Raw genomic sequence first — 11,402 nt, 5'->3', positions numbered from 1 at the left:
AATAACGGGAACGGTGGCTTACAAGAAACGTTACTTTTACGTGCAAATCCGCACATCATCTTTAGATCCAAGGGTTCCACTGTTTTAGAGCATGAGACAAGCATTCATTTTGATTGAAAAAGGCATCTTCAATGTAAAAAAATGTAATTATCCAACCTTGGAAGCCTTCTACATGGGCACCATGGAGAGCAACCTACTGCTTCTGTAGTTCTGTAAGGAAAAGTCGAAGTGTTGTTGGGCTGTTGCAAGAGAAATAACACATACAGTCATCTCCATGAACAGCTACTAGAGAAACTGATTCAACTATCTGCAAGGTTCCATTACTGGCACTGATGGTAATGAAAACTTTGCTCATTTTTGCTCACGTTACTGTCAAAAAACTAAACGAAAATCATTACCTATAACATTGCGCAGTAACATAGCTGTGAGATCCCCACAGAACCTCGCACGTAATTGAATCGGATCCAAAGTGTGTAGTTTACTTCCCGAATTTCTCTTAGCCAGGGACATGTCACTGTTTCAAGTATTAGCACAAGGGGCCTGATTCAATAAGGATCTTAACTTGAGAAACTTCTTATTTCAGTCTCCTGGACAAAACCATGTTACAATGCAAGAGGTGCAAACTAGTATTAAGTTTTGCACGCAAGTTAAATACTGACTGTTTTTCATGTAGCACACAAATACTTGATAGCTTATTTGTACACTGAAATTTAAAGTTGATATTTGTGTGCTACATAAAAAAACAGTCAGTATTTAACTTATGTGCAAAACAGAATACTAATTTGCACCCCTTGCATTGTAACATGGTTTTGTCCAGGAGACTGAAATAAGAAGTTTCTCAAGTTAAGATCCTTAATGATTCAGGCCCAAGGTGATCAATTTATTATTGTAAATGCTAATTACACTTATTACCCTTTCTTTTTTAAGTAATCCAAACCCCTTACCTGAATTGGGGGGTTCTTTCTTCCCTGTTGCGGTCCCAAATGAAGTAGGGCAGAGAGTGTGATTTCAGAGTAGTCCACAGCGCCAGCCCTGCCTTTTTCTGCAGATGCAATTACCTTTCATTGTTCTAGTGTAATACACATTGGGACTAGGGGGTATATTTACTAAACTGCAGGTTTAAAAAAGTGGAGATGTTGCCTATAGCAACCAATCAGATTCTAGCTGTCATTTTGTAGAATGCACTAAATAAATGCTAGCTAGAATCTGATTGGTTGCTATAGGCAACATCTCCACTTTTCCAAACCCGCAGATTAGTAAATCTAGCCCTAGGACTTTGATGTCAACAAAATGAAGCTTTGAGTTGAGACGGCAAGAGGCTGGGTGGACAGGCTCTCTTATGGCCTACTCAGAAATTGGTCTCTCTCCGTCTGATTTAATTAAGAGCTCCAACAGAGAAGAGGACAATTGTTCCAGTGGTGTGACCCAACAATTCAGAGAAGGAGGCATCACTTTAGAAAGATGATTAAAAGTTTAAATTAGCCTTTAATTACAAACGTATATAGATTTTCTTTTAACTCACCTATAGAACCTATATATATATATATATATATAAATATATATATATATATATATATATATATATATATATAACATTTGTCTGTTGTGAAAGGAATTAGTTGGCAACTCTGCGACCAAGGTGACCATCTGATGAATTGCACAGGTTCTAGGCATAGTGCCCTCACAATTCTAGGTCGTTTGGGGAGAATTATTTACAAAGGTTGCTAGGTTACATATTGTATACACACAGGATAAGTAGTTCAGTCACAAGTGTAACTTTATGGGTTGTACATCACTGGCTGTCTTGTTAAGGGTAAAAGTTTTTATTAGTGAAGATAGTGGGCTGGCGGTATCCAAAACCCACATGTGTGTGTTGGTAGAACAGAAGAAAGGAAGTAGGGTAGGAGGTAAAGAAACAGGAGGTATTTTACGTTTTTAATGCAGAGTGCAAGCTCTTGTTCACTGTTAGCAGTCATTTCAGACTCATAGAGAATGACTGCGGTGTCCTTCATCATCATCAGCTATTTATATAGTGCCACTAATTCTGCAGCGCTGTACAGAGAACTCACTCACATCAGTCCCTGCCCCATTGGAGCTTACAATCTAAATTCTCTAACATATACACACACACACAGACAGAGAAAGAGAGACTAGGGACAATATTGATAACAGCCAAATAACCTACCAGTATGTTTTTGGAGTGTGGGATGAAACCGGAGCACCCGGAGGAAACCCACGCAAACACAGGGAGAACATAGAAACTCCACACAGATCGGGTCGGGAATCGAACTCATGACCCCAGTGCTGTGAGGCAGAAGTGCTAACCACTAGGCCACTGTGCTTCCCTTTTGTTAGCTCTGAAATAAATTGTATTTTGCTTGGCAATGTGTGCAAACACCCTTTTTTATGCTTGTCTTATGAACAATTATAATGTGTTAAAACACTTTTAATTCTCGTTACATTAATAGACATCATTTCAGGCCTCAGTGCCTATCTACCTTGCTGAGCTGCTGAACAGTGTATGTGCTGCCAATCCTTGTTGTGGTTCCTACCCTTGTAACACAGTTACATATGGTATATATTACGTAAAAATGATGTTATAGTGCTTTTTTGCCAGTAAATCTGGTGTGCTGTGAAAAATAAACCTTTCTCAATCATCCCAGATTTATCTCCAATATATTCTATCTTGTTCAGCTTCTAAACTGTACACACACACACAATAACTCCCAATACAATAGCTTACATCCTTCATTCCCTCGCAGTTGTGTAACATGTAAGATCACTTTTCTTTTCATCGTGGAACAGCTCTTGTTCGTCTCCTCAGATGAACCCAACACCTTCCAACGCAGGCTGATGGCGGCATAAAAACACTGCTGTCACAGAGTGCAATGTGTGAATGAATCTGTGGTCAGTAACAATGCATTACCGGTCTCTATGGAGCCCAATACCAAAATGCACGACAAGGCCAAGGGATATTGCGGGTTGCCTGTCAGTGTCGCCCTTTTGCAGGCTGACAGAAGTTAAGGAAGGCCTGTCAGTGTCAGGAAGGATTAGCTCACTGAATGTCTCCTCCCAATGTATTTTTTCACCCAGGGCCTCAGCCAGGTTCTGCTAGAGAAAAGAATTCCTTTCCCACGCAGGCATCATGAGACAGTTCAGCTGCAAATCAGAGGCAATGTTATCTCAGAGCAGGGTACTGGCCAGACTGCAATCACTTCAGGCTATGTAATAACTGTAATAACTGTAACTGTATAATACACTGTATATATATTTAGGTACCAACCTTTGTACAATTCATTTACTGCTGTTATAACATAATTCTTGTTAAATGGCAATACTTTATAAGAATAGAGCTACATTTGTAAAATTTTGAATAAAAAGTATGAAAAACAGGGGCGCACGCAGGCGCGGTTTCTGGTTCTCCAGAAACCCCTCCCCTCCGTGATCAATCCTGCGCCAATGCATGTCTTTAAACATGCAAACCATTTTCCCTGTACAGCACCGTCCCGGACCCTTGTTTGAAAGCGCCGCAGCTGCTGTACAATTCACCCTCGCCGAAAGGGCAGCAGCTCCTCCCTCGCATATCTCCCAGCAATACCTCACTGGCTGTGTTCCCTGGTGAACGAACGGTGAGGGTTATATATGGATATTTTAAATAATCGGAAAATAGCCTGCAGGGTCTGCAGAGCTGTGTGATATATATATATATATATATATATATATATATATATATATATATATATATATAAATATTGTATTATAGGATTAATAAAGTAGAGGATCCTCTACTTTATTAATCCTATAATTCCTACCATTTTCCGATATCACTGTGTCTGGTTAAAAATAGGGGCACACCATTATTAAAGTGTGAGTTGTCACTGGAGATACAAACAGGAGGAGTATCCTCTGGGTCATGGGGGGAAGGGGAATGAAAGCAGAGTATTATAACATAATACTACATATGAAACTATGTGGGCATTTTGGCTATACACTGGCACGTGAGGGTGCATAAAGGTATTTTAGTTATATGGGGCATATTGAGTATCTGGCTGTATGTGAGGTTTGATTGATTTTGGCTATGTGATGGCATGTGATGCGATAAGGAAGAATAGCTCTTTGACAAATATATTTCTTCTGCCTGGATTATCATTATTGTTTTGAAGATATTATATGGATCACATATACCCTACTGCCAGACTCAAATACAAATATGGGATCATATATGGCACTGAAAATAATGACATTGGGAAACTTGATGGACACCTTAGTTTGTATGCTTGTATATTATCCTCATGGACTTGGATATGTCACTTTGTATTCCAAAATCTAGATTGTAAGCTTGATCGGTCATACAAATTATGCTCTAACAACAGGGGCTGACTGACATTTTTTTGCCTGGGGGCAGGGCTGTCTTAACGAATGGGCACACTGGGCAGTTGCCCCGGGGCCCCACAAGCATAGGTGCCCCATAGGCTTGCCAACTTTTCAGTATTATTCCCAGAAATTGCACTCAGACTGTTCCTATGCATGACAGTGACCAACTGTGCAGAAGACCATTCATTTTTAAGACTGAAACTGAAAAAAATCAGCTTTGCAGCACAATGGGGCAGCAGCATTTGAACTGGCTTTCACTCATGTGTATGGAAAATTGCATCCTGAAGACCATTAACTTCAAGCCAATTGTAAAGAAATTCTCTGCAAATAAATTTTGCAAATGTTTGTGTTGAACACTTGATTAATAATAAATAATTCATAGTAATTTTGTTCTGTGCCATCTCCCTCTGTATGATTTACCACCTGAGTCCCATTGTTATGTTGAATTTCTTGTTTTTCAACTTCAAGGGTTATTTTATATTGTCCAAACGTTTGTGTGGATTAATCTCTGCTGTACAGCATGCTTTTTAATGTTTGAACACTGATTTTGTTAGGGGTAACAATAAATATCAGCTTAATTTTATCGATAATTTACATTTTTATTCCTGTGAGTGGATGCGTAGGTAAGACCCCAGTGCACTGGTTTGCCCAAGGGGTCTATAATGCTGTTAAGATGGCCCTTCCTGGGGGCAAATACAAGCAAGTAACCAAGTGGAAAAATGGGCCTGACAAAAATGTGCAGTCATGATTTGTCTAATGTGGATGTGAAATTAAATGAAATTAAATATCTGAAAAATTGTTGTGTCAAAGAGCTATAATAAATTACAATATCTACCAACCCCATCTGAATAGTATTTAAAATTGAGAGCATTCTAGTGACCAATACACAATACAGGGAGCATTCTAGGGACCAATATACAATACAGGGATCATTCTAGTGACCAATATACAATACAGGGAGCATTCTAGTGACCAATATACAATACAGGGAGCCTTCTAGTGACCAATATACAATACATGGAGCATTCTAATGACCAATATACAATACAGGGAGCAGTCTAGTGACCAATTCACAACCCCGTGAACATTCTTGTGACCTCTATATAATACAAAGAGCCATAGGAGACAACTTGTTAAAATTATTTGATGTTCTTGAGATAACCCCACCCCCATGTGACTGAATGATGGCATACATAGACATGGCCCCCTCCATATGTGATTAGGACAGAATCTCCAAAGGGGGCAAGGTGAAATTGTGTCCTAATCATAGTGGCGCCTCTTAGGGGGCGTGCTTAGCTCTTCAGAAGTACTAGGCCGCCTCTACCCTCAAATAAAACCCTGCATTGCCAAGTGCACTTTTGGCAGTTTTGCATGATGCCTCCTTGAGTTGGACATACCTCCCGGCAGTCAGGATAAATGTCCTACCAGAGAAGGGTTTAAAAATAGCCTCACAGATCACAAAGGTGTGAAATATCTAATGTGGGGTACCTGATAGTCATATATAATAACAGTCAAGATAAGTATCATATTTTTATGTGTGGATACTTCAGGAGGTGCACCCCAAGAGAATGACAGTATCATCTGTCATCAATACTTTAAATAAAACAAGGAAAATTTCTCTATTGCGGCCGCTTTCTATAATACCCCATTCATACTGCACCAAAATCCCGGGTTTTTCCTGGGTCAAGCTCAAACGACCCGGGTCTTGGTGCAGTATGAATGGTACAAGTGAAAAATCCCGGGTCTAAAAACCCGGGTCTTCAACCCGGGATTTATCGAGGGGTAATTCCCGGGTCGGACCCGGGTTGCCTGCACTATGAATGGAAAAACCTGGGTTTTTGCATAGTTGTATAGGGGAGAGAGGGTTTTTGCATAGGGGAGGGGGGGGGAGAGAGAGACAGAGAGAGAGACAGTGAGAGACACACAGAGAGAGAGAGACACACAGAGACACACAGAGACACAGAGAGACACAGAGAGAGAGATTGAGATTTTTTTTTTTTTCTTTTCTTCCATATTCCAGCTTTCAGCCAATGAAAAGTGCTCTGGTGATGACTCCCACAAATTGCCAGGGCACAGACTTGTGCAGTATGAATGAAGTCAACCCAGGAAATTCCCGGGTCCAAGGTGCAGTATGAATGGTGTTTCTGAGCTGGGACGCTCCGAGCCCCTGCAAAAACCCGGCTTCAAAAACCCGGGATATTTCAGGGGCGGCAGTATGAAAGTGGTATAAGTCTATAATAATTATTTAAAATTGTAATATTTTTTTTCATTATTAAAGTTACGTTCCAAACTCAATAAAGAAAATGATATATATTACTGGCTAGCAAATATTTAATAGATAGTTAGAGATAGTGAAATGTTAAAGTAGGAAGGTATGCTAAAAATGTCAAATTGACAATAAATTCAAATACTGTAATGGGGATATATCTTAAAGTTTTATTATGTCTTGCCAATAATGTCACCATTATATTAATTCACACAGCAAAATGTCAGGCGTTATTTACGTGTGTATGTATATATATATATATATATTTATATATATATATTTTTTTTTCTACCAGTCCTTTTATTGCGGCTATACTCAATTAACAATGATACCCTTCAGTTCGTTGCCACCCTCCACAGCCACATTATGACTGCCCCAAGCCACTTCATGGTCAGCCCCCAGTTACTTCATGTCCTCCCAGCCACATCATGGCTGCCCTCCCAACCACATCATGGCTGCCCTCCCAGCCTCATCATGGCTGCCCTCCCAACCACATCATGGCTGCTCTCCCAGCCTCATCATGGCTGCCCTCCCAACCACATCATGGCTGCCCTCCCAACCACATGATGGCTGCCCTCCCAACCACATCATGGCTGCTTTCCCGTCCTCATCATGGCTGCCCTCCAAGCCACATCATGGCTGCCATCCCTACCACATCATGGCTGCCCTCCAAGCCACATCATGGCTGCCATCCCTACCACATCATGGCTGCCCTCCAAGCCACATCATGGCTCAACAACAAGCCCTCCCCATTATTAGGTTTACCTCATTATTTCATTTTTAGATAGTTATGGGGAGTTTATCTATAAATCCAATTGTTCTCATCAAATATATATAAATACACACCGTGGCTCTTATCAATACATGCTCTCCACACAGTCTGTTCTCCGCTATGTTGCAAACTCTGTCTGTGCATGATTATCACTAATAGACGGAAACACTGAATATTAATATCTGCTAGCAAGCATGCATTAATACATTGGCTTATTTTGCTCACAAAGCATCTATGTATAAATTATGTAATAAACATCAAATAAAGTTAATTAAGAGTGTGGTAATATGTAAATCTCCTGTTATAGCAGTTTGCAGTGTTAGATTGACATATATATATATATATATATATATATATATATATATATATATATATAACATTCCTTAGATATATGTCAATATACTTTTTTATGATCTCTTACTGATACTACATTCATTGAATGTTTAAATCTCATTGATGAGTGAGATAGAGTGCTTTAATGGCTTTCAATAGATATATTCATTCAAACAGCGTCTATTGTTAAAATATATTTTTAAAACTTTACACTACAATGTATCTGCTGTTCAGATTTAATTTATTATTTGTCTGATGCTATAAATATGTTTCTCTGCCTAAGCTTATTATGTTAAAAATATCATTATTATTGCTGGCGCACACAAATTAAATTGTCAGGGTTTTCTATTCGCATTTAATATCGATGTCTGCTGAAAGGCAAATAGTCATATATCGGTATGTTTTACTAGTGAGACCATTATATATTAGTTTGGTGATGGCTATCACATAAATGTATTTAAAAATGTGGTAATATGTTGATCGTCAATACCGCACTTCAGTTGTAGCAGTTGCAATGTTGAATTGATCTCTAATGCATTCATTAGCCGTCAGACTGTTGAGATTGGCGGAACAGTCCCTTTAAAGCAGCACTGACCTACCTAAAGCATGACAGCTGAGAGTTGTTAAGTAGTTTTAAAATGAAACAGACAAATATGAAAAAAAACTTTATTTTATACATATTTGATGCACAGAACAAATAAATAAAAAATAATAAATAACATACATTTTTGTTGTGGACAGAGGAACTTAAACTTGACATAAGACAACATTAAAACTTCATACATAAATATGAAAACAAGTTGTGTGAGCAAAATCAGTGCTACTGTAATTACCTCGAAAGTACAGATAATTCCAAGTAAGTGTAAGTGTTATAACCCTCAGTTACACATTGTGCTGATAAAGTATTGCGCAAAGGTTTTTCTTAGGCACTACAATGTGAAATCCAAAACTGCCATTATATCTGACAGGTAAAGTATCCCAGGACCGGCATGATAAGATATATTAGGAGATATGTTAGGAACATATGAGTAACAATACTGTACAATAATTCTTGCTTTTTTTCCATTGAAACATTGATCACAGAGGACCTGAATCATTAAGGAAGGTAAGACAAAAAAAGGAACAAGCGTTCTCCGGGACAAACCATGTTACAATGCAAGGGGTGCAAATTAGTTTATTATTTTGCACATAAGTTAAATACAGGCTGTTTTTTCATGTAGCACATAAATATTTGATAACTTTATTTTTACACTGAAATTTAAAGTTGATCTAGGACATGCCTTACCCCGACTATAAATCTGTCCCCACATCATGAGTTCAATTCCCGACCATGGCCTTATCTGTGAGGAGTTTGTATGTTCTCCCGGTGTTTGTGTGGGTTTCCTCCGGGTGCTCCGGTTTCCTCCCACACTCTAAAAAAAACCATACTGGTAGGTTAATTGGCTGCTAACAGACCCTAGTCTGTGTGCTGTCTGTGTCTTTCTGTCCCTGTGTCTGTGTTAGGGAATTTAGACTGTAAGCCCCAATGGGGCAGGGACTGATGTGAGTGAGTTCTCTGTACAGCGCTGTGGAATTAGTGGCACTATATAAATAAATGGTAATAATAATAATAATTATATATTTACATCCCCCTTACAATGTAACAAGCTGTGCTTGCCTTAATGAATCAGGCCCATGGAGGTTATCTTGAATTCTTCTATGAGTACCATTACCGTTATTAAAGTCAGGTAAAGCATTGAAAAAACTGTAAAATGGATATCAACCATTTATTTTAGAAATTGCAAAAGATACCAACACATATTCAATCAGACGCTATTGTATGAACTGCAAAATTACCTATTTGTCTCACCCTTTATAGTGTGTCTGATGAACTGAATGAGGAATTAGCCGTTCTCCACTATTTTTGCAGAGTTACAGAGTAACAAGTTAGAAGTTATTATATTAACCTCATTAGAGATTCACCAAACAATGTCCTATGTATACATCCTACTTAATATTTTGCCAAGTCACATGATTATGAACCAGCCATAGCCCAAAACTGGATATATTTTGATTTCTTACTTCCTGAGTTCTAATGAATGGAGCTTACTTTACACTTCATGAGATGCACAGAGAAACATTTATAAAAGCTAAGGAGTGAATGCCAAAACATTGGAGATGGAAAATTGATCTGTTTTCAAGAGTGACATTTATAAAACTGTAGCATTGCTTGTAGAAATGTGCTGCTTTTGCATCTAAGAAGCCCTGGGTCTGTATAATACCTGACTGTTAATATCATCACTTTTCTGAAAAAGGTGAACAGTCAGTGCTACAATCTCAAAACAGCCACACATTGTAATCAATATAAGCATTCTTCCCAAAGGTACAACTTCACCAGGGGCGGGCTGGGCTGGGAGGCAGGGGAGCATCGCCCCCCCGGGCCGCTCAGATTTTGCGCTTTTAGGGCCGGGGGGTAGGCCGGCCGGCCGCCCCCCGATGCAATTTCTTCTGATTTTTTTCTGCGGCCGCATCTGATGTCATCAGATGCGGCCGCGTCAGTACACAGGCGGTGGCATCACATGACAGGGGATGCGGCCGCGTCATCATTGACGTGGCCGCATCCCCTGTAATGAGATGCGGCCGCCTGTGTGCCCCCCTGCCTGCAGCATCCCAGCCCGCACCTGAACTTCACACAGTAGGGCAATAACAGATATGCTGCCTTACATGAACAGGTTTCTATAGCAGTACAACACATTAGTCCTCAAACATGAAACATATGGTGCCAATCTATACCCGAATATAAAACATACACACACATATATATATTTGTGGGGAATAAGGCCTAAATCATAACTGGAGTGTAAATATGGTATATCAAATGAATCCATTTGATAAGTTGAGCTACTAAGGTGTAAAATATGAAGCTAGAGAGTCTGTGTATGTGTATTCGGTGGCTCTGCACATCCCAGTGTTAGAAGATAGCAGTGTCACCTGTAGCAGCTTCAAAGGCTCCTGCGGTGAGCTATATCCTGGCCTGGGATGGAGTTTTAACACCTGAATAGACTTTTAGGAACCACTCAGCATGATGTGTGGCTCAAAGAGACCATGTGCTGACTTGGCTATAGCATATAGACAAGAATAATTCAGTTTTAAAATATGCCTCTTAAAATAAATAAAAGTAGTGATCAACCACAAATTTCTTAATAGCATGATGAAGGGTAGCTCATATGTCAAATTAAGAATTCTGCCACATCGAGAAGATGAAATGAATATAAGCTCTACTAATACACTGATTCTAGGTCTGTTTAGTATCAAAAGATGGACAAATTTATTAATAATAAAATTGGGTCATGTAGTAAAATTGGGTAGTAAATCAGACTCCAGGATGACTGATGTGACAACCGACTGCAAGGCATCGCGACGAATGAAGAAGCCGGTCGAGAGTTGATGACGTCACTGGTGACCGCAATTATGGGTGCTGTTAAGGGGGTAATGTAAGTATGCGGGCATGGACAATGTACTTTGCAAAGCATTGTAGGATGCCGGGGTAAGTCTTGTCGGAATAATCATCATTATTCTGTACCCCATCCCATATAACAGCCAACCACTGCCAAGCACCCCCTCTTTGGATCAAGATGTAAGTGTGCCTGGCACATCCCTGGCTGAAGGTTGGGATTC

Source organism: Mixophyes fleayi, chromosome 10, assembly GCF_038048845.1.
Source record: "Mixophyes fleayi isolate aMixFle1 chromosome 10, aMixFle1.hap1, whole genome shotgun sequence".
Lineage (NCBI taxonomy): Eukaryota > Metazoa > Chordata > Amphibia > Anura > Limnodynastidae > Mixophyes > Mixophyes fleayi.
Note: the sequence above shows the minus strand (reverse complement) of the source record.